The sequence below is a fragment of the Ahaetulla prasina genome, chromosome 2 (assembly GCF_028640845.1).
Source record: "Ahaetulla prasina isolate Xishuangbanna chromosome 2, ASM2864084v1, whole genome shotgun sequence".
In the NCBI taxonomy this organism is placed as follows: Eukaryota; Metazoa; Chordata; class Lepidosauria; order Squamata; family Colubridae; genus Ahaetulla; species Ahaetulla prasina.
This window is the reverse complement of record NC_080540.1, coordinates 281,650,137-281,671,422: the sequence shown is the minus strand read 5'-3', so window position 1 is coordinate 281,671,422 and position 21,286 is coordinate 281,650,137. Positions and strand designations below refer to the sequence as shown.

Genomic DNA, 21,286 nt, shown 5'->3' with positions numbered 1-21,286 from the left:
TTTGTTTCACTTCAGTTCAATGTGTGGTTGAACCCAGACGTTCTGATGTTCAGATTATGGATTAGTGTGATGTGCAAACCAAGCCATTCACACATTTCACTATGTCATGATTTGAGAATTTCTGCCCTGGACAAGAGGCTGAATTAGAAGACCTCCATGGACCTATGATTGCATGATCAATCATGGTTTATTGAGTAGGCTACAACTGGGTTTGAACATACAATACCCTACGTCAGGGGTCTCCAACCTTGGCAACTTTAAGACTTGTGGACTTCAACTCCCAGAATCCCTCAGCCAGCAAAGCTGTGTATTGCTTAGATTTGCATAATATGTTAAGCCAAAATGCAAAAATGCTACATTACAGGTTGGCTTGGTTCACTGTACAAACTCAGTTATTTAATAATGACAGTTTTCAAGTCATACTTGTTCTCTCTTTTCACTATTATTAATTTACATGCCATTCAACTCTCAGCAGTTCTTAATTATTGTTAGTGTTAATGAATGAACAGTTTCATAAAACCATATGATTTTCTTCCAAGTCTCTGTGACTAGATTCCTAATCCAGTGTCTGTAAAAATAATGAATGGCCTAAAAAATCTACCCAGATGGTTTTAAGTCTGAAAAATGATACTCTATATAGATATCTTATGAAGTCAGAATTGTCATCAAATCTATCTTAAAATGGTTTGTTAAGAAGGGTGGAGTGAAATACTCAAACAACAATATTATACAAATATTTTTCCGGATTCACTTATCAAACCTGTCGTACAACATTTTGGGATATCCTGATTACATGCAAACTTTTGTTTCATTCCCTAACAAATTGTGCTTTTCCTTCCTTATATGTCCTTCCCAATGGAATTTCTAAAAAGCCCTCAAGACCCATTTCCTGACTTCTACAAAAAGAAATAAAAGGGTAATTAAAAGAACTCCATTTGAAACTTTCAGATGTGGTTTTCCATTATCTTCTTTAGACGCTGTTTTTAAAGGCCTCACGCTAGACATTCTCCAGTCCTATCCAAACAGTGTTTTATGACTTTCCATTTGCTCAAAAAAGCACACTATCATATTTTTATTTGTATTCAATGTGAGTGGAAATAGAGCATTATCAAAACATTTTTATCCAGTTTATTTTAATAAGTGGGTTTTTTTAAAAAAAAACTCATTAAAATGAGACAAGATTTTGGCATTTCGTAGCCTTAAAAATTCTAACAAATTGAACTAGATAACAGCTGTTCCATCTCAACATCAGATTCATAGATGGGCCACAATGAACAAACATCTGAAGTTGAATGAGGTTGTTATTGTGAGAAGCCAAGACCCTCATATCATTCTTGTCACCAAGATTACTCTTGGTGACTCACCAATCCTGATCATCGCTTACCCGACAGTGAACCCCAAGCTGTAAAACCAGAGACTGCTTAAGCTTTTCTGCCTATATCAGGGGTGTCAAACTCAAGGCCCGTGGATCTTGATCTGCCCCACAGGGTGCTTAAACTTGGCCGTGGGGATGGTCTGGAAATAGCAAAGGACTGATCCCGATGCCTCTGGCAGCCAAAATGGGCCGCGTGGGGGCCGCGTGCAGCTCCCCCATGCCCCATTTTAAGCCTAGATGGCCTCGTGCAGCACTCAGTCAGCCAAAATATAACCCCATTTTGTCCTGCAAAGTCCAGGCCGAAAACGGGGCATGGGGAGGCCGTGCACAGGGCCACCCCGCACCCTATTTTGGCCTGCAGGGTGCTTCAGGAGGCATTCGTTCCGTCTCCCCCCTCCTGGCTGGCCCGCAGAGGACAGCTACCATGCTGATCCAACCCTCAAAGAAATTCAGTTTGACACCCCTGGCCTATATTGATACTTGGCCTAAAACTGAGTATTTAGTCTCTCTCTAAGAAATTGGCAAATATTCTGAACAACTGAATCAAAACCATAAAAAAATCCCCTCATGATATGAAAATCCTTTATGTATACAATAAGATTTCCCAGACCTGGAGCTATCACTCCAGGTCGAAGTGCTGTCCCGGTGCTTGGAGGCTGTACGGGTCTGGATGGGGAGAAACAGACTCAAGCTCAATCCCTCCAAGACGGAGTGGCTGTGGATGCCGGCACCCCGGTACAGTCAGCTGCATCCGCAGCTGACTGTCGGGGGTGAGTTAGTGGCCCCAAAGGAGGTGGTTCGCAACTTGGGCGTCCTCCTGGATGGACGGCTGTCCTTTGATGAACATCTGGCAGCCGTCTCCAGGAGGGCCTTTTACCAAGTTCGCTTGGTCTGCCAGCTGCGTCCCTTCCTTGACCGGGATGCCTTATGCACGGTCACTCACGCTCTGGTTACGTCTAGGTTGGATTACTGCAATGCTCTCTACATGGGGCTGCCCTTGAGGTGCACCCGGAGGCTACAGTTAGTCCAGAATGCGGCTGCGCGAGTAGTAATGGGAGCCGCTCGTGGCTCCCACGTAACATCACTACTCCATAGTCTGCACTGGCTTCCTGTGGTTTTTCGGGTGCGCTTCAAGATTTTGGTTACCACTTTAAAGCGCTCCATGGCTTAGGACCCGGGTACTTACGAGACCGCCTGCTGTTACCCTTTGCCTCCCACCGACCCCTACGCTCTCACAGAGAGGGTCTCCTCAGGGTGCCGTCCGCCAAACAGTGTCGGCTGGCGGCCCCCAGGAGTAGGGCCTTCTCTGTGCGGGCAGCGACGCTCTGGAATGAACTTCCCCCTGGCCTACGTCAAGTGCCTGATCTTCGGACTTTCCGTCGTGAGCTCAAAACACACTTATTTATTCAAGCGGGACTGGCATAATAGTGTTGAATTTTAAATTTGGGGTTTTGCTAATATTTAAAAATTTTAAAATCTAAATTTTGAATTATCAGCCTTTTATAATCTGCTATGTTTTAAATGTTGTTTTAATTGTATATATTTTGTGTTTTATCTTTGGCTGTACACCGCCCTGAGTCCTTCGGGAGAAGGGCGGTATAAAAATTTAATAAATAAATAAATAAATAAATAAATCACTCAGGGTCAACATCTCGGCACACAGAGATGAAGATTTATTCACCTCTCAGGGTGAGAAAACTTTATTTTCTCCCAACTCTGAATGCTAGGCAGTCCGTTTTGCTTTCAATTAAATTCTACCTCCATTTCAAACAGTTGCCCTGTGCTCTTTAACCTGGCCCAGAACAAACCCGGATTTCTTCTAACATTACCATTAATTCCTCCTGCCAAACTAGCAGTTCAAAAGCATGCAAATGTGAGTAGAGAAATAGGTACCACTTTGGTGAGAAAGTAACAGCATTCCGTGTAACAATGTGCCTAAGTAAGTAAGTAAGTAAATAAGTAATCAGCTAATCCCCTACTTTGGACACCCGACCAGTAGAAATTTTTCTGATCTGAATCAAGCTGTTTTCTGAATAAGGAAATCTGGAGACGGAAGGAAAAGGCAAAACCAAAATAACTTTGCTCATGTAATTTCTAAGCCAAAACGGAACAAATATTATGATTTACCCAATGTACATAAGCCAGGCTAAAAGGGTCTGATGCCATATGTGCATTTTTAACACACAGAATATCTGAAGACTTGTTTGTAACCCCAACAACATGCTTACTTGTACTGCAGCTTTTCAGATTTAGACTCCTTTGTCCATTGAAGTAGAGTATTTACATCTGACTATTCCCAGCTCCTCGTGAGAAATCAGGAAATCGAAGACATTCAGCAAGATGCTGGCCCATCTGAAAATGTGATTAATTTGGTTCCCTAGTTCCTCCTATGGGAAATTTCTTTGATAAGAGAGCTGGTCAGAAAGCAACAAGAATCTCATTGTGGCCAGACAAATCTCTTCCAGGGGCCAGGAATTCCAAACACAAAACACATCTTGGGGGTGGGGCGGGGCTCAGGGGTGTGTGTGCACGCACACATATCTGTCTGTCTGTCTGTCTGTTTGTCTGTCTATCGACAGTATCTATCATCTATGTATCATTTATCTATCTCCTATCTCGCTCTATCATCTATCTATCTCTCTATCAATCTCTCTATCTGTCACTATATCTATCATCTATCAATCATCTATTGATTGTTTCCTGATTGCTTATTTGTACCCTATGACTATCATCAAATGTTGTACCTTAGAATTCTTGATGAACCCTGAGAGCATATGCACCAAGACAAATTCCTTGTGTGTCCAATTACACTTGGCCAACAAAAAAATCTATTCTGTTCTATTCTATTCTATTCTATTCTATTCTATTCTATTCTATTCTATTCTATTCTATCATCTATCTATATCTATCATCTATCAATCTATGATCTATTTATCTATCTATATATCATCTATCAATCTATCATCTATCGTCAATCTATCTATCATTTATCTATAATCTATCAATCTATATCTATGCAACACTTTTTTTTTTAATGTTGTTTATGGCATATTCAAACAACAGAAAAGAAAAAAGAAAAACAAAATAGGGACTGCAAAAAAAAAAAAGAATTATTTTTTGTGTGCAGTAGCCAATGTCTACTATATTTCTTAGAAGCAGTGAAGGACCTGGGTTCTCAACCTTGCATCTGCAGAGCAGGATGGACCAAAAATCTCACCAAACAAAGACCTCATCCAAAATCTCTTGGGAATCACTTGCAACCCTCTGCATTATTCCTTTGGGCATTTCAGAACACCCACCTGGGGTTTTAAGTCTCCTTAAGATCTGATAACCCTCCTAGTTTATCCTGCAATTGACACTGCAGTCCCATTGCAAGCCTAATCAATAAAAGTTCACTTAATGCAATTGCTGCAGTGATTATGTTCTCCAGAGGGCAGCTCTTCCTTCCTTTTGTATATCCTTCTAGGGCAGAAGAATAAAATGCTATAGCAGAATCGGGTGTCTTAACATGGCATGATGGAGTAGCTAAATCATATTTTGAGCCAGAAAAATCAATATATTAAACAAGATCATTGTGAACACAGTGTGGCCAATAACTTACCCACCAGTGGAAAATGGAATTAGTTGTTTCTAGCACTCAGGTATCCTTTGTTATTGTACTTGGTTGTTGTTTTTTTAAAGATATAATACAGCTCAGCTATTTTTACTGATGTTCTATAAGCCTTCCATACCTGTCACTGCTGCATAATTTTCAAAGTACACTCTGCTTCACACATTGTAGTAACTTATTTCCTTAACCATATTTCATTGGATAAATTACAGTTGCCCTAAACTGCAAAAATATTAGTCCTTGGACCATGGTTTACAATGCATTAAGCCATAATTAAAACGATTCCATTACTTTAGAGTAGAAAAGAAATTCCCACTTTAAGGTGTTGGTTACGACCTTTAAAGCGCTCCATGGCTTAGGACCTGGGTACTTACGGGACCGCCTGCTGTTACCACACGCCTCCCACCGACCCGTACGCTCCCATAGAGAGGGACTTCTCAGGGTGCCGTCCGCCAAGCAATGTCGGCTGGCGGCCCCCAGGGGAAGGTCCTTCTCTGTGGGGGCTCACACTCTGGAACGAGCTTCCCCCGGGTTTATGCCAAATACCTGACCTTCGGACCTTCCGCCGCGAACTGAAGACACATCTTTTCATTCGCGCAGGGCTGGCTTAAAATTTTATCGGTTTTTTAAATTTTTTAAATTCTTATTATTAATTTTAAAGGGGATTTTAGTTTTTATATATTTTAAAGTTTTCAGGCTAATTATAATAAGTTTTTTAAATTTGCATTTTAAATTGTACATTGTTATTGTCTTTTTACTTCTGCCTGTACACCGCCCTGAGTCCTTCGGGAGAAGGGCGGTATAAAAATCAAATAAATAATAATAATAATAATAATAATAATATAGCTGAATTACAGGTAGTCCGTGATTTACAGTACAGCCTTTCATTTAATGATCATTTGAAGTTACAACAGGACTGAGAAAAATGACTTGTGACCATTTTTCACACTTACAATTTTTGCAGCATCCCCATGGTCACATAATCAAAATGTAGACATTGGCAACCGGCATATATTTATGAAGGTTGTAGTGTCTTTGCAACCCTCTGACAAGCAAAGTCAATGGGGAAGCCAGATTAACTTAACAACAGTGTTATTCACGTAACAACTGAAGTGATTCACTTAACAACCGTGGCAAGAAAGGTCATAAAATGGGGCAGAATTCACTTATCAACATTCTTTCTTAGCAGCAGAAACTTTGGACTCAGTTGTGGTCATAAGTCGAGGATTACTTAAAAGGTAAAGTTTCCCCTTGCACATACGTGCTAGTCGTTGCCAACTCTAGGGGGCGGTGCTCATCTCCGTTTCAAAGCCAAAGAGCCAGCGCTGTCCAAAGACGTCTCCGTGGTCATGTGGCCAGCATGACTCAACGCCAAAGGCGCACGGAATGCTGTTACCTTCCCACTAAGGTGGTCCCTATTTTTTCTATTTGCATTTTTACGTGCTTTCGAAATTGCTAGGTTGGCAGAAGCTGGAACAAGTAACGGGAGCTTACACTGCAGCACTAGGGATTCGAACTGTTGAGCTGCCGACCTTTCGATCAACAAGCTCAATGTCCTAGCCCCTGAGCCACCTTATCCGCATACTTACCCGCGTGGTTATCCGCGTACTTAGGACAGAGTTAAAAACAGATTTCATCTCTCAAGCCTTTAATATTTTAGGGCTTTAATGTGAAATGCTTATTGGTTTTGTATTAGAGTTTTACGGGTCTTCAATATATTTGATTGTTCTTATGGTCTTTTCATAAGCAGTGCCTGTTTAAAAATCACAAACCCAGGGACTTTTTTTTTCGCCACCCCTATCTAAAGTATCTGTTAAGCATTGCATTATTTCTGTTGTGTGTTTTTTTTACAGGACTTCCAGAACAGCTCTTTAAAATAACACAATCTAGCAATGTTCAGCAGAGCTCATACTGAAAAGATGCTGGCTGCCATCCAAACAGGCCATTTGAATACTACACACCCAAACATTTGGGCAGGTTTTATGTGTTTATTTCTCATTCTGGTCCTTAAATTCTCCTGTTTTTTCAGAAATGGCTTTAGAAGTGGCTTTTTTCCCCTCTTTTCCCCACTTTTTCAGGCCAGTTGCTGTTAAGAGCAGGGCTGAACTAATCCTCGGAGTCCCAATCTTCCCAAGACTAGGGCAGGGCAGGGCACACTTGTAGGGCTGACCCTCCAGCTCCCCACCGTTTGAACTCAATCAATACCTTACGCCTAAGATTGCAAAGACTAGCAGAAGTTATTACCAGCTGCAACAAGATGGGGCTTCCAACATAAATACTTCCCAAATCTATTGAGGTAATTACTCTCAATTTGATCCAATCATCACAGAGCCCGAAAGAGATTGCAGGCAATGTGCTGCTAAGTATCCCTCTGCAACTATGCCAAACTAGATTTTTCAAAGGGGTGGCTAGACTGAAGGATACAATCTTAATATAAAATCTCCAGTGGGTTTTCCCCCCTCTGATGGGAAAATAACACTGGTCTATAAATTAGCTCAACATTTTTGCACTAATGGCACAAAGTATGCTTTGTACAATGATATGTCCGACCTCCTGCCTCATCTTCAAATCCAAATTTAGCAAAAGTTAATGTTTGAAATAAATCATGTCCATGGATCTTCATGTCAAATAATTATCTAAACTGTTAACCAGATACATCATTGGGAAGGCAAAATTGTGGACCAGGGGTACTCAACTTTTTTATACCTACAACTCACTTTTGTATCTCTGTTAGTAGTAAAATTTTCTAACCGCCCACTGGCTCCACAAGTAATGTGCCGTGTATCGTCGTCTGTGCATGCCTCTCGCGTATCGTGGATTGGGTTTGGGGGGGGGGGGTGCCGGCTACCAGCTCTGCTTGTCTGTTACAGCTGGGTGGTGTGGGGGGAGATGCGCGAGCTATTCTGGGACGAGGCTCTTTTGTTTGCAGTCGCACTATAGTGCCATTTAGTTTCACTTACGTAATGTGAACTAAACTTATGCACAGGCGATACAAATAGTATATTTTCAGAAATTTAAATTGTCACGGAGAATTTTATGAAAACCTAATGAAAATGATTTTAAATAATGCTATGAATTTTTTTTAAAAAGTCAATTAATTTTTTAAAAAAGGAAAGTGCTTCAGTATTGGACAAAGCCCCTACCACCCACCATGAAAGCTGGAACGCCCACTAGTGGGCAGTAGGGACGAGGTTGACTACCACTGCTGTAGACCACTCTTAAATCTTATGAAGCAGGGGTGTCAAACTTGATTTGAGGGCCGTATCAGGATTGTGTTTGACCTTGGTGGGAGGCGGGTGGGTGTGGCCAGGTTGGGTGTGGCCAGCTTGACATCATGCACATTGGGGTCACCTCTGATGGCCCAAGCGCTCTGCCAGAGAAAACGGAGCTCAGGAGGGCCATGCGTGGTCCTACCTAGCTCCGTTTTCACTGGCAGAGGCATCACAGGCCAGTCCTTTGCTGTTTCCAGGGTGTGCCCGCGGGCCAGATCTAAGCACTCCACAGGCCAGATCCAGCCCGCGGGCCTTGAGTTTGACACCCCTGATATAAAGAGTTAAATGTATAAAGAGTTTTTATGCATTTTCTTGGATCGAGGCCACATGACTGGCTCTACCCTTTGATGGACATGTGTTGATGTGGACAACCAACTGACAAAATCTTTACATAGTAGTCTTTCACACAGAGGCTGGTTCATACATCACATTAATCCCTGACAGAATAGAATAGAATAGAATAGAATAGAATAGAATAGAATAGAATAGAATAGAATAGAATAGAATAGAATAGAATAGAATAGAATTCTTTATTGGCCAAGTGTGATTGGATACACAAGGACTTTGTCTTTGGTGTATATGCTCCTAGTATACATAAGGAGAATAAAACACATTCTTCAAGAATAAAAAGATACAACACTTAGGGATAGTCAAGGTTACTAATAAGCTATCAAATCGTACTAGGAAACAAATAAAAACAATATAATAGAAAGATACAAGCAAAATGGTTATAGTAATAAGTGGGAAAAGATAGATACTAGTAAGGAAGAAAAGAAGAATAGTATTACAGTCTTAGTAAATTATTTGACAGTGTTGTAGGAATTAGTTCTTAAGCAGAGTGATTGCGTTCGGGGTGGGGGGAATTGTCCTTGTGTCTAGTTGTTCTGGTTTTGCTTTTGTTTTGCTTTTGTTTAAACATGTATTGTGCACCCAGCCACATTCATTTAAATTTAATGAGTGCATCCAGGAAATCATAGATTAAGAAACAAGCCATGGGTAGGCCATAACACACAGAGTGTAAACTTTGGTTGAGGTTTTATTAGAGCTATGAACATCTAGTACCATTGCCCATGTGTTTTACTGTGCTGCAATAACTAGCTTTATGTGATTAAAATGCAAAGATATCTCTTGGTATACCTGTCAAATCTGAGCTGCAAAGATCACAGTGGGCAACAGATGGCAAACAATTGTTTAGAGGTTTCTGTATCTCTTCGGTAGCATCTAGTGGTCATTTTTGTAAGCCAGATCAAGTAGCCGTAATAACTATAAATTTCTTTTCTTTTCTTTATATACAGGGAATAGATGGGGGGAGGGGAATGGTTACCGAGATGTCCAGGGAACAGCTATGAATTGTCCCATAATTTCAAGTTAGAATGATGGGTCTTTCTCTACGCATTCACCAGGAATCAATGCAAGCCAGCTCAGAGGTCCCTAGTTTATTCTGATTTATTTACATATTTAATTTCACTTTGAAAATCCAGAGTGGTGTTATAAAATCCTCACTGAAGTTGGACAATCAGACAAACCTGTTTTAATGATATTTTCCTGGAAGCAAAACAATTTCTTTCTTCCTTTTTAATGATTTGTGGTTCTCAAAAATTACACAATTCAGAACAACAGAGTTGGAAGGGACTTTGGAGGTCTTCTAGTCCAATCCCCTGTCTCAAGCAGAAAATCCTATACCAGGGGTCCCCAAACTTGGCAGCTTGAAGACTTGTGGACTTCAACTCCCAGAATTCTCCAGCCAGCAGTTTGAAAACCTCTGCCCTATACAATTCCAAACAAATGACTGTCCAGTCTTTTCTTTAAAAAAATCCAGTGATGGAACATTCACAAAGAGCCAAACCGGTTCACTGATGATAATTTCACAGACAGAAAATTTCTCCTTAATTGTAGGTTGAATCACTCTTTATTGAGCTTCCATCCATTACTTCTTGTCTTGGCCTCAAGTGCTTTGCAGCAGGGGTCTCCAACCTTGGGAACTTTAAGACTTGTGGACTTCAACTCCCAGAGCTTTGCTGGCTGAGGAATTCTGGGAGTTGAAGTCTGCAAGTCTTAAAGTTGCCAAGGTTGAAGACCCCTGCTTTGGAGAATAAGTTGATCTTCTCCTGTCTGTGAAAGCACGTCTAATATGGGAAGAATACCAACCAAGAAAGAGTAGGCCTATCATTCTAGGAATAATTAGCTGAAATTATTGTGATATATTCAGCCCAGTTCTTACTGCTACCTGTTCACAATATAAATGTCACCTTAATGAAGTATGTCTTGCTTGGAGAAAATGCAGACTCACTAATTCTCTTGGAAGCCTTCATACCCATCGTTAGACTGAACTAATATTCTCTCAGGACTAGATTTCTGTCAATTAATACATGGCTGAAATCAAAGAAAGGCTACTGATGAATCAGCAAAGACCAGTTTTAAATGCCAAAGATTTGAGGGATAGGAGCAAGCTTTTCAGGAGATTTGGCTTCTGTTGCATCGTGCTACAAGAAAATGAAAAGAAAAAGTGAATTGTTCATAGAATTTTAAACCATAGATTCTCTTTCTAATGTCACAAAAGGTTTAACATTTTAATTATATTAATAATTCTATTGTATTAATTCTATTATTAATAATTATATTATAATTATATTATATTAATAATTATATTAATTATATTCAGATGCAATCAGCTTAAATATTTGTGCCCATGTTTTTAAAACCTCATTATTTAACATATTTTGTAGAGGCAGCTGCTATAAAGTGTTTCCAAGAAAATGTAGCAATTAAGCCCAAATAGGAACTTTATATTTGTACAAGACTGGGATACTCTCCTCCACATTCCCATGAAAGCAACTCAGTTCTTCAGCCAACGTTCCCGCTGATGTAGGTTCTATTAGCTTGAGCTGATGCTCTCGTTCATTTAGCTGCCAGGAAACGGCGTCAGCAGAGTTCTCTTTGGAGACACATCTACTCAGAATAGAAGGACCCATTTGACAATGAGCCAAATCTCCTGAAAAGCTTGCTCCTAACCCTCAAATCTTTGGTCTTTGCTGATTCATCAGGAGGTTTTCTTTGGTTTAATCCATTTACTAAATCAATTTAGAGAAATCTAGTCCTGAGAGAATTTCAGTTCAGTCTAACGATGGGTCTGAAGGCTTCCAAGAGAATCAGCGAGACTGCATTTTCTCCAAGTAAGACACACCTCATTAAGGTGACACTTACATGGTGAACAAGTAGCAGTAAAAACTGGGCTGAATATATCACAATAATTTCAGCCAATTATTCCTAGAATGATAGGCCCACTCTGTCTTGGTTGGTATTCTTCCCATATTTGAGGTGCTTTCACAGAGAGGAGAGGCTCAACCCATTCTCCAAAGCACCTAAGGCCAAGACAGCAGTGATAATTTCTCTGGCTCCTCTTTGTTGTTCTTGAGTTAACTCTTCCTCCTAGGCTCCAATTGTCAAATCGTTACATCCACATTTTATGGCATGGCATCAATGTAAGAGACCTCTAGACAAGCCTGGATTCTCACACGAAGTCATAATGCAGCATGCTTGACATTTATTTCAATGTATATTTGCTATTTCATCCCGCTGTGGGTTTTTTTTTTTTTTTTTGGTGCGGGGGAGTTGACAAAACCATCATGATGGATGGAATAAGGTACAGAGTCATAGGAGGAAGAGAGTCCCAAGAAACATATCAGTCTGGAATCCTTGGCATGCAGGAAGAGAGCCAGATTGGGCCTTCCCTAACCCTTCGCAGCAGGGGTCTCCAACCTTGGAAACTTTAAGACTTGTGGACTTCAACTCCCAGAATTCTCAGCCAGCTTTGCTGGCTGAGGGGTTTTGGGAGTTGAAGTCCACAAGTCTTAAAAGTTGCCAAGTTGGAGACCCCTGCTTCACAGGGTATATCTAGATTTGTGCTTCAGTCTGGCAAGATTCCTATCTACAGGCGCGAACAACAACAATAAAACAACAACTCTAAATAACTTGTGTACTTCTTGGTTCCTTGTGCCTAACAACTATGGCTTAATACAATCCAAAAGTTTATCTAATGGCGATGGACCAAATGGTCTTCGGAAGTCCATAAACTAATGGACTTCCTGTCGTGTCCCACTCCTCCGCTGATGGCCGGGTCAGGGAAATCCGAATCAGGCGTGCCTGCAGCTCTGCCAAAGTCCTAGCAAAGTCCTCAAGGCAGGCAGGAGACCAGAAAGTGACTTCAGCAAGATATGTTCGACTTTGCCTGACTCAGAGAATGCCAGAAAGCAGATCCTTTATATAGGCCATGGGGTGTGGCTCCATGACTCAGCACTTATCCAGGCCTGCCCCTCCCTTCCTTCTGACGCCGCCGCCTATCAATTCTTCTGAAGCGAGGGTCACTCCAGTCGGCAGCTGTTGGTAATTGACCTCCCTCAGGCTCACATGCTGTGGGGGAGGGGGAGGGGTCTAATTGCTCCGTTTGCCTGGGCATGGAGCCAGGGCTGGGGCCGGGAGGTGCTTCCTCCTCCTCAGCCTGTCTGGGCATGGAGCCAGGGCTGGGGCCGGGAGGTGCTTCCTCCTCCTCAGCCTGTCTGGGCATGGAGCCAGGGCTGGGGCCGGGAGGCATACTAGGACATTCCTCAGCGTTCGGAAGCAGATAAGAAGGCCCCGGCTGCGGTGAGAGCGGGCAAGACACAACACTTCCCTCCAGTTGTTGATAAAGATCTCTCCAGTTGTTGATAAAGATCTACAGTGGAAGATACAACTGCAGTTCTTGCTGTAACATCTCTTGTTTGCTTTTTCCCCAAGAACTTGAATTTATAGGCCTCTTAGTATTGGACATAGGAGTTTGTTGTTAGCTTTCTCAGGTGGTGTTGACAAACTTAGCTTCTGCTGTGTCCTAGTTTGGGCTTCACAATTTTTTACCTGAAATCTATCAAACAAGTTGCATTTGAATTATGTTCTACCTGGATTGTAAAGTGGGATGACCTAGTACAGGGGTTTACAACCTTGGCAACTTTAAGACTTGTGGACTTCAACTCCCAGAATTCCTCAACCAGCAAAGCTGGCTGAGGAATTCTGGGAGTTGAAGTCCATAAGTCTTAAAGTTGCCAAGGTTGGAGACCTCTGACGTAGTATGTACTAACTGGTAAAATGGCAGTTCCCAAATATTGTGGGGTAATCTTAGAGAAAGAAGGGGTAGGAATATCTGCCTCAATTAGAGCTTTTTTGTGTCTTTTCTTTTGATTGCATGTCTCGTTTTTTGGTTCTACCCAGCAGTAATGTGGAGTTTAAGTTTGCTCTGCATTTTGCAGCCTGTAAATTGTGTAACAGATTAATTATTCACATGCAGTTTAAATTAATTACATATAGGCAGACCCTGCTTCTCACTGCTTCCTAATAATCAGTCGACATTAGTAACAGCAAAATATAAATGTGCTACTTATAATTATCTTCAGTACTATATTCCACTACCGATACTACTAAGGCACAGGTACTGAATAGCCCAATTATTATAAGGTTGTTTCTCGAAGTAGCAAATATAATCCCCAAACAAAGAACACACAAATTTGCATTAAATTTACATATGCTAACAACTTGTAGCTCCTTCAGGTAAACTAGGTCGGAAAACAGAAATGCAAAAAAAAAAAAAAAAATACTAGAATTCTACTTTGTTGACATAGGCTATATAAGTAGTCCTCAATTTACAACCGTAATGGAACCTGACCAGTTTGCTCATTAAGTCATTACAGTCGTAAAGCAGATCATTGTGTGACTGACTTGATTTCTTTTTGTGGTGGTCTTTAAGTAAATCTATTGTTCATTATGGGGCACTTTTGCTGAAAACAGGAAGTAAAACTTTTTTTTTTCAAAAGCATCGTAAATATGGAGCCCTGTGACCATGGGATGTTGCAAACAATCTGAAATGCAGTCTGGTTGCTGAAATGTGGCCAAAATGTGGCCACAGGACTTGTGGGAGCGGTGAGTAGATCTTGGAACTTCAGAACTGGGTCATAAGTACCTTTTGGGGGGCTCTGCTATGACTTCAAGAGGTTGCTAAGCGACCTGTTGTAAGTTGAGAACTATCTGCTGTCAGGGTTCCAAGTAACACCCCCAACAAAAGAAGACTCTGAGGCTTGAAGTTCCTCAAAGTTCCATTTTATTAAAGATGTCATATTGGCACATCTGGGAAAACCCGAATCTGAAAGCTTTCAGGTTTTCCACACCCAAAGGAAAGTCCAGGTCCCTGCCCAGCACCCACATGTCCATCACATGGTCCAATCAAAGCACCATCCCATCTGGAGACGCCTCCCAGTCACACTCCTCCAGGTGCAGGGCAAGATGTCCTTGACTCCCTGAGAAAGGAATGTTATTACGACTATATATCTCCCCTGCTCCATACAATCCCACATCCCAGTTTCTCACAGAAGTAAATGTAGCAGGCCTGAAGACCCAAGACAAAAGATGGCTTCCAGGCCTGACACCTGTATTAACAGAAATTTGAAAGTCTGACAACCTGGCCTCTTAGAGCAAAGAGACTCAAGGCAGGGCAATCTTTAGTTTCTTTCTCACATTTTCTTGTTTTCTTGGGCTAAGCTCATGTTTCATTACTGATCACTGTATACCATCTCCAAGGTCATCTCAGTGTTCCCCTACACACATATAGAGGTGAAAGAACCAATTTAAACAGAAATACAAACCATTGCTCTGTAAGACTGATAACAAGGTAAGCAATGTGCCAACTGCTCATTTTATTTATTGCTCAGATGTTAGGAATTGTCTTAGGTCGTTTCAAGCCCTGCTCTTTCTTCTGACAGAATGGGACAACTCGCCACATCCAACTCTCTGTATGACAACTTACCATGGGGAAAATTCAACAATTCAATTTAATGATTTAAAATAATTTAAAATGTATTTTGTTCCCCACTTTGGCATCCTTTCTTTAATGATTCCACTCCACCATTTCTTTGATATTAGTTTAACTCTTGTCCCACAGCCAGTTGTCCCAAAGTGAGTTGGCCACGGCAAGTTGGTCATTGCAAGTTGGCCACAGACCAAGCTGGCTCTTGGTCCTTAAACTGAACATGAATGGAATAGTCCCTCAACCCCTCCTCCCCATATAAAGAATAGATCCCTGCAAGAGAAGGCTTCGTATCTGTTTGGAGTCCAGTATTTCTTGTAGGGTAAGGTATTTTTTTATCGCTCAGATTTTTAAAGATAAAGTTGCAGTTGAATATGATGTCATTTTCATACATTAAAAAATACACCTGCATCCCATCACAGTGGATAGCTTGAGAAAGGGCATTAGAAAGGACTTATTTGAACAAAAAGATTGCCTTTAAATTAGTCTGTCGTCTTTTTTTTTTATTGAGATTGGTATGTTTGTTGACGTCTGTAATCAATTCTAATAGAAATGCCTAGAAATAAGCCTGACAGTATCAAGAAACAATGGAGTGCATCCCTAGAATGATTGTCCTTCTAATGTGTTGGTTCTAATTTTAGCCGCCTTCTTCCATTTCATTGCAAGCCAATGAGTCATTGCAAGTCAAAGCCCCAGAATGGGCTTTCAAACAAAATTATGAGTACGGTATGACAAGTGCAGGAAATTGGACATTCTTTCAATCAATACTTTGAACAACCTATTTCTGCAGAAATGACAGCTTCCCTGTAACCAGTGAAGAGCATTTTGGTTCTCATTTTTGGATGTTTTTTTGCAGAATCTTCTAAACCAAAAATATTGTCATGTGTCTTTCAGGGAGAGCATGTTTACGAGTTCTCCCACCCCCCCCACCCACCCCCCAAATGCTTCCTGGTTGATCTGGAAATACTTTCCGTTTGGCTATCCTGCTGAAATATCCAACTGAAGCTTTTGTCAGCTTCTTTTTTCTCCACTAACTGCAAGAAATTAGTCTCTAGCTACATCCAATCTTGATTCCACCCACACACTTTTTTTTAATGCTTTTGGCTACCGCAAAACCCCAAAGCATAATAGAGCCACCCCTGTGCTTAATGGCTGACAAATGTTTTTTTTTTCTTCTTCTTCTTCAAATGCCCCTTTTTTCCCACTCCAAATGGACCTTGTGTCATTTGGAGTTCAATTCTTGTTTTGTCAGCCCCAAGCATTTTGTTCCAACCTGTTTCTGCCTTTTCAGTGTTTTCTTTTGCACCCTTAGACAATGATTTTTGTGCTGAGTTTTCCTTTTGTCAAATACAATATTGGGTAGTCCTCAATTTACGACCATCATGGTTATAAGTCGTGACAGTCATAAAGCAGGTCATCATGTGGCTGACCCAATTTTACAATCATTTTCGTTGTGGTTGTTAAGTAGCCGTTGTGATCATTGTTCACCACGAAGGCAAAATCGCGAAACTGCGCCTCACTTATTTTGACCATGTCACGTGGGGAAATTCACTGGAGGAAGCAGTTATATTAGGAAGAGTTAGCGCTAAAAGGAAACCAGGCCGCCAAAGAACACGGTGGCTGGACACCATCAAAGCTGACACCAGCCACAGCATAGAACAACTCAAAGAAGCAGTGCAAGATGGGAAGATGTAGAGACACCTGGCCCATAGAAGCGCCAAGACTCAGACATAACTGAGTGGATAATATCATCATCATCACTGTTCACTATGGGGTATTTTTGCTGAAAATCAGACATTTTGAGCCCAAAAAAAAGTTGTAAATTGCAGTCACGTGCCCATGGGATGCTACAAACACCATCCTGACGATGAGCAACCAAAATGAGATGACTTGACTTCTGGCAAGGGTAGCCATTAGAACTTCAGAAATGGAATGTAAGTACCTTTTGTGGGGTTCATCATAATTTTGAATGGTTGCTAAGTAACCATTGTAAATCCAGGATTACCTGCATATAGATTGCTATTAGTCTGCAGCGAATCTCAGTCATCCAGGTCATGGTTGTCCCAAAGGTGCTTTTTCAGGAAGCAACTGGACTTTCTTGTTTTTTCTTTGAAGATGTTTAGCTTCTCCTGGATGACTGAGAATCTCCATAGACTTTTAGCTATACAATTTGGGATGAACACCCTTTGAATGGTGTAGGAGTAGGAATGGATTTCCAGAGAAAAAAATGCAGACTACAGGAACCAGGAGCGCTACTCAGGTGACCCTGAGGACACAGATAAACCTCCAAGTACTTCAACCACCCTCTAAAAGGATGCAGATGACCAGCTGTCTGCAAGGAGTATAAATCTTTCCATTTCCCACTATCCTGTCAGAGCTGAAGAAGCTTCTTGGATGAGAAGCGAAACGTCTTCGAAGAAAAAACAAGAAAGTCCAGTTGCCTCTTGAAAAAGCACCTTTGTGATAGATTGCTGTTGCGTAAGCTAAGTTTTACTGTGGCCAACTACTGGCAGTTAAACTTTTCAGTAGATAGTTTGCAGTAATAAAGGGGTTCTACTTTACAAATATAACTAGATTTTCAGGCAGTTTTAATAGAGATTTTTTCCCCTCTTGTTTTCCAGGTTTTCCCTTGACTTCAGCAGTTCCACATAACTTACATTTCCTAACAATGTCTCCCCAAGCTCAGACAACACCAAGAACCATTCTGGGCTGCAAATATTGAACATCTCTCCCAGTTGAAATTGCTAGCTTGAAACATTTAGATATTTGCAAAGCGTCCCCTTGCTTTGTAAAAAGGATGTTATCATTATTTTCCAATATTCAGACAGCTGCATATAGGATCCCATGGTTATTGAAAGTAGACAAAAAAACAGTCACAACTGAGAGGTTAGAAGAATTAGAGTATCTGTGTTCACTTGGAAACCCAACAATTCAATTACCTCTTGGAGTCTTATCAACTTTATAAAAAAGAAAAAAACAAAAAAAGCCTTGAATCATACTTGGAAAAGTATCCAAACTTTTGCACCTGCCACAGTCATTTGTTTCATATTTTGAGTTGGTAAACAACTGCACATAAATATTAAACACGCGTCCAAATTTGCAGAAAGAGATTGTGCTGAACTCTGTAGCAGCTTCTGTTCCGTTATGGATTTATTGAAACACGGAATTTGACTAGGGGCATCTAAACTTTTGCAGGCAAGGGTAGCTGCAGAGGGCCATTTTTGTGAAACATTTTGCGTGCGAGCAGGAAAAAAAGGACATATGGGTAGTCCTTGGCTTACGACTGTTCGTTCTGTAACTCTTCAAGTTATTATCAAAAAGTGAACTTATAACCAAAGTTGCAACCACTACAGCTTCCAATAGTCACATGGTCACAATTCGTGACCTTCCCTGCTAGTTTCTCACATACCCTCCCATCCTCCTGCACTCAGTAGCACCTACTAGTGGCATCTTTATATCTCCCCTATGCTCAGTGGTGGGTTTCAAAAATTTTTACTACCGATTCAGCGGGTGTGGCTTGGTGGGCATGGCATGGCATGGTGGGCATGGCTTGGTGGGTGTGGCAGAATAAGGATACTGTAAAATCTCTATTCCCACCCCAATCCAGGGGAAGGTTACTACAAAATCCCCATTTCCTCCCGATCAGCTGTGACTCCAGTTTTCCAAACTACTCAAAATTTCCGCTACCGGTTCTCCAGAACTGGTCAGAACCTGCTGAAATCCACCTCTGCCTATGGTCCTCCTGGGATTCCTGCCTCTTCCCACTTAATGAACCATGAGGTCCTGACAGGACACTTTAGGACTACATCCCTTAGTGACAACAATCCTGTTCCCTGTGTGCTGCATTTAGAACATACAGATACATCACCAATTTTTATCTTATCACATTAAAGAAATCTTTCATAAGCATACAGGTAGTCCTCAACTTAAGATAAAGGTAAAGGTTTCCCTTGCACATATGTGCTAATTGTTCCTGACTCAATGCTCATCTCCGTTTCAAAGCCGAAGAGCCAGCGCTATCCGAAGACGTCTCCATGGTCATGTGGCCAGCATGACTAAATGCCAAAAGTGCACGAAACGCTGTTACCTTCCCACCAAAGGTGGTCCCTATTTTTCTACTTGCATTTTTTACCTGCTTTCGAACTGCTAGGCTGGCAGAAGCTGGGACAAATAATGGGAGCTCACCCCCTTACTAGGGATTCGAACCGCTGAACTGCCAACCTTTCGATCAACAAGCTTAGCCACTGAGCCACTGCATCCCCTCAACTTACAACAGTTCATTTAATGACCAGTCAAAGTTTCAAAGGCACTGAAAAAATTGACTATGACCATTTTTCACAGTTACAAACTTTGCAGCATCCCCATAATCATGTGATCCAAATTCAAATACTTTGCAATACGTATGACCGTTGCTGTGTCCCAAGGTCATACGATCACCTTTTGTGAGTTTTTGACAAGCAAAGTCAATGGCGAAACCAGATTCACTTAACAACCGGGTTACTAACTTAGCAACTGCAGCAATTCACTTAACAGCTGTGGCAAGAAAGGTCGTAAAATGGGGCAAAACTCACTTAACAAATGTCTCACTTAACAACAGAAAAATTGGGCTCTGTTGTGGTCTTAAGTTGAGAACTACCTGTATAAGCAAAGAAAGTGAAATCTCATTTGCCTGGTATAGATTCACGTACTTTTGTTTAGGAAACAAATCAGCAAACCTCCCAATGTCTACTCTACATGGACATGTTCAGGCAATTTTCTTAGCAAACTATATGAAAATGGTATTTTAATAATCTTAGCTTACAAGCTTGGGATTTCCGACCATTAATTCTATTGAGGGATGGTCTTTCCTGGTTTTCTGTCAAAATCAGTCAAATTTGGCTAATATTGCCATTTTTTATTTCCTAGATGCAAATAGACCAGGAAAATGTTTGTATAAGAATAACAGTAATCAATGGGGAATAGAATCGAAAGAAATGCTATTTAGGTTAGTTACTCAAGGAAAAAGATAATGAAAAGTCAGTTATAAATACTATGAAAATGCAGACAGTGTTAAATTGAGAAACAGTAAGATACGGATGCAATTTGTTCCAAATATGTTTTTCTTGGGTTTTTTCCTTGAAAACATTTTGCTTCTCATCCAAGAACTTGTGGGGAGTCAGTTACAACTGAAGTAGCTTCTTGGATGAGAAATGAAATTTTTTCAAAGAAAAAAACCAAGGAAGGCCAGTTGCCTTTTGGAAAAGGATCTTTGGGACAATCATGACCTCGATGATTTGAGACTCTCTATAGACAGTGACTTGAATATGACACCTGTATTTGTGCTGGCCGATTGGAAGAATGTTGTTATTGTTCTCCTATACAAAAGGAAGTTAGCAAGAATCAATGCAAAAGCTACGGGAGATTAGTTAATTTATTTATTCACTTATCAAACTTGTACGCTGTTCATCTCGCCAAAGGCGACCCTAGACAGTTCGCAGACATAGAATAAAACGCAATATAAAACAATGAAGATATTAAATTTAAAAATTCAGTTAAAAATAAAAGTTCGCAAAGTTTACCTGAGAATGAATTTGACGAAGCTTTTAATGAGTACAGGTAGTCCTTGACTTACAACCATTTGTTTAGTGACTGCTCGAAGTTACAACTGAAAAAAGTGACTGACAACCATTTCTCACACTGTTGCGGCATCCCCATGATCACATAATCAAAATTCAGATGCTTGGCAGCTGTCATGTGATCACCCTTTGACAAGTAAAATCAAAATGAACCAGATTAAGAATCGTGTTACTGACTCAACAACTGAAGGGATTCAAGAAAGGTAATATAACGGGGCATACCTCATTTAACAAGTGTGTTGGTCAGCAACAGAGATTTTGGGCTCAATTTTGGTCATAAGTCAAGGACTACATGTATGTGAAGCAGTATATCTGGAACATGGTGGAAGCACAAACAGCAAGATACATAAACACAGAGAGAATGTGTTGGTGTAAAGTAGTAGTAGCAGCTCTGTTTCCTTTTCTTATCTCTTAATTTCGTTGGCTTACTAGGGTTTTCTCCATTTCTTCACTCTGCATGGTGTTTACCTTGAAAGACGAGTATGTATGTCTATAACATTTCTTTGGAGAAGAAATCGCTCATGGTAAGGATAAAAGCAATCTGCACATACTCAGAGAACGGACTTTTTTTGCTCTTGCTTCTGCCGT

At 40.9% G+C, this 21,286-nt stretch overlaps 1 protein-coding gene across 3 annotated transcripts in view; it reads right to left on the bottom strand.

Annotated features, from left to right (window-relative positions):
• The window catches only part of PDZD2 (PDZ domain containing 2), a 371,146-nt gene that overhangs the window by 274,205 nt on the left and 75,655 nt on the right, over nt 1–21,286 (bottom strand). The window lies entirely within an intron of this gene.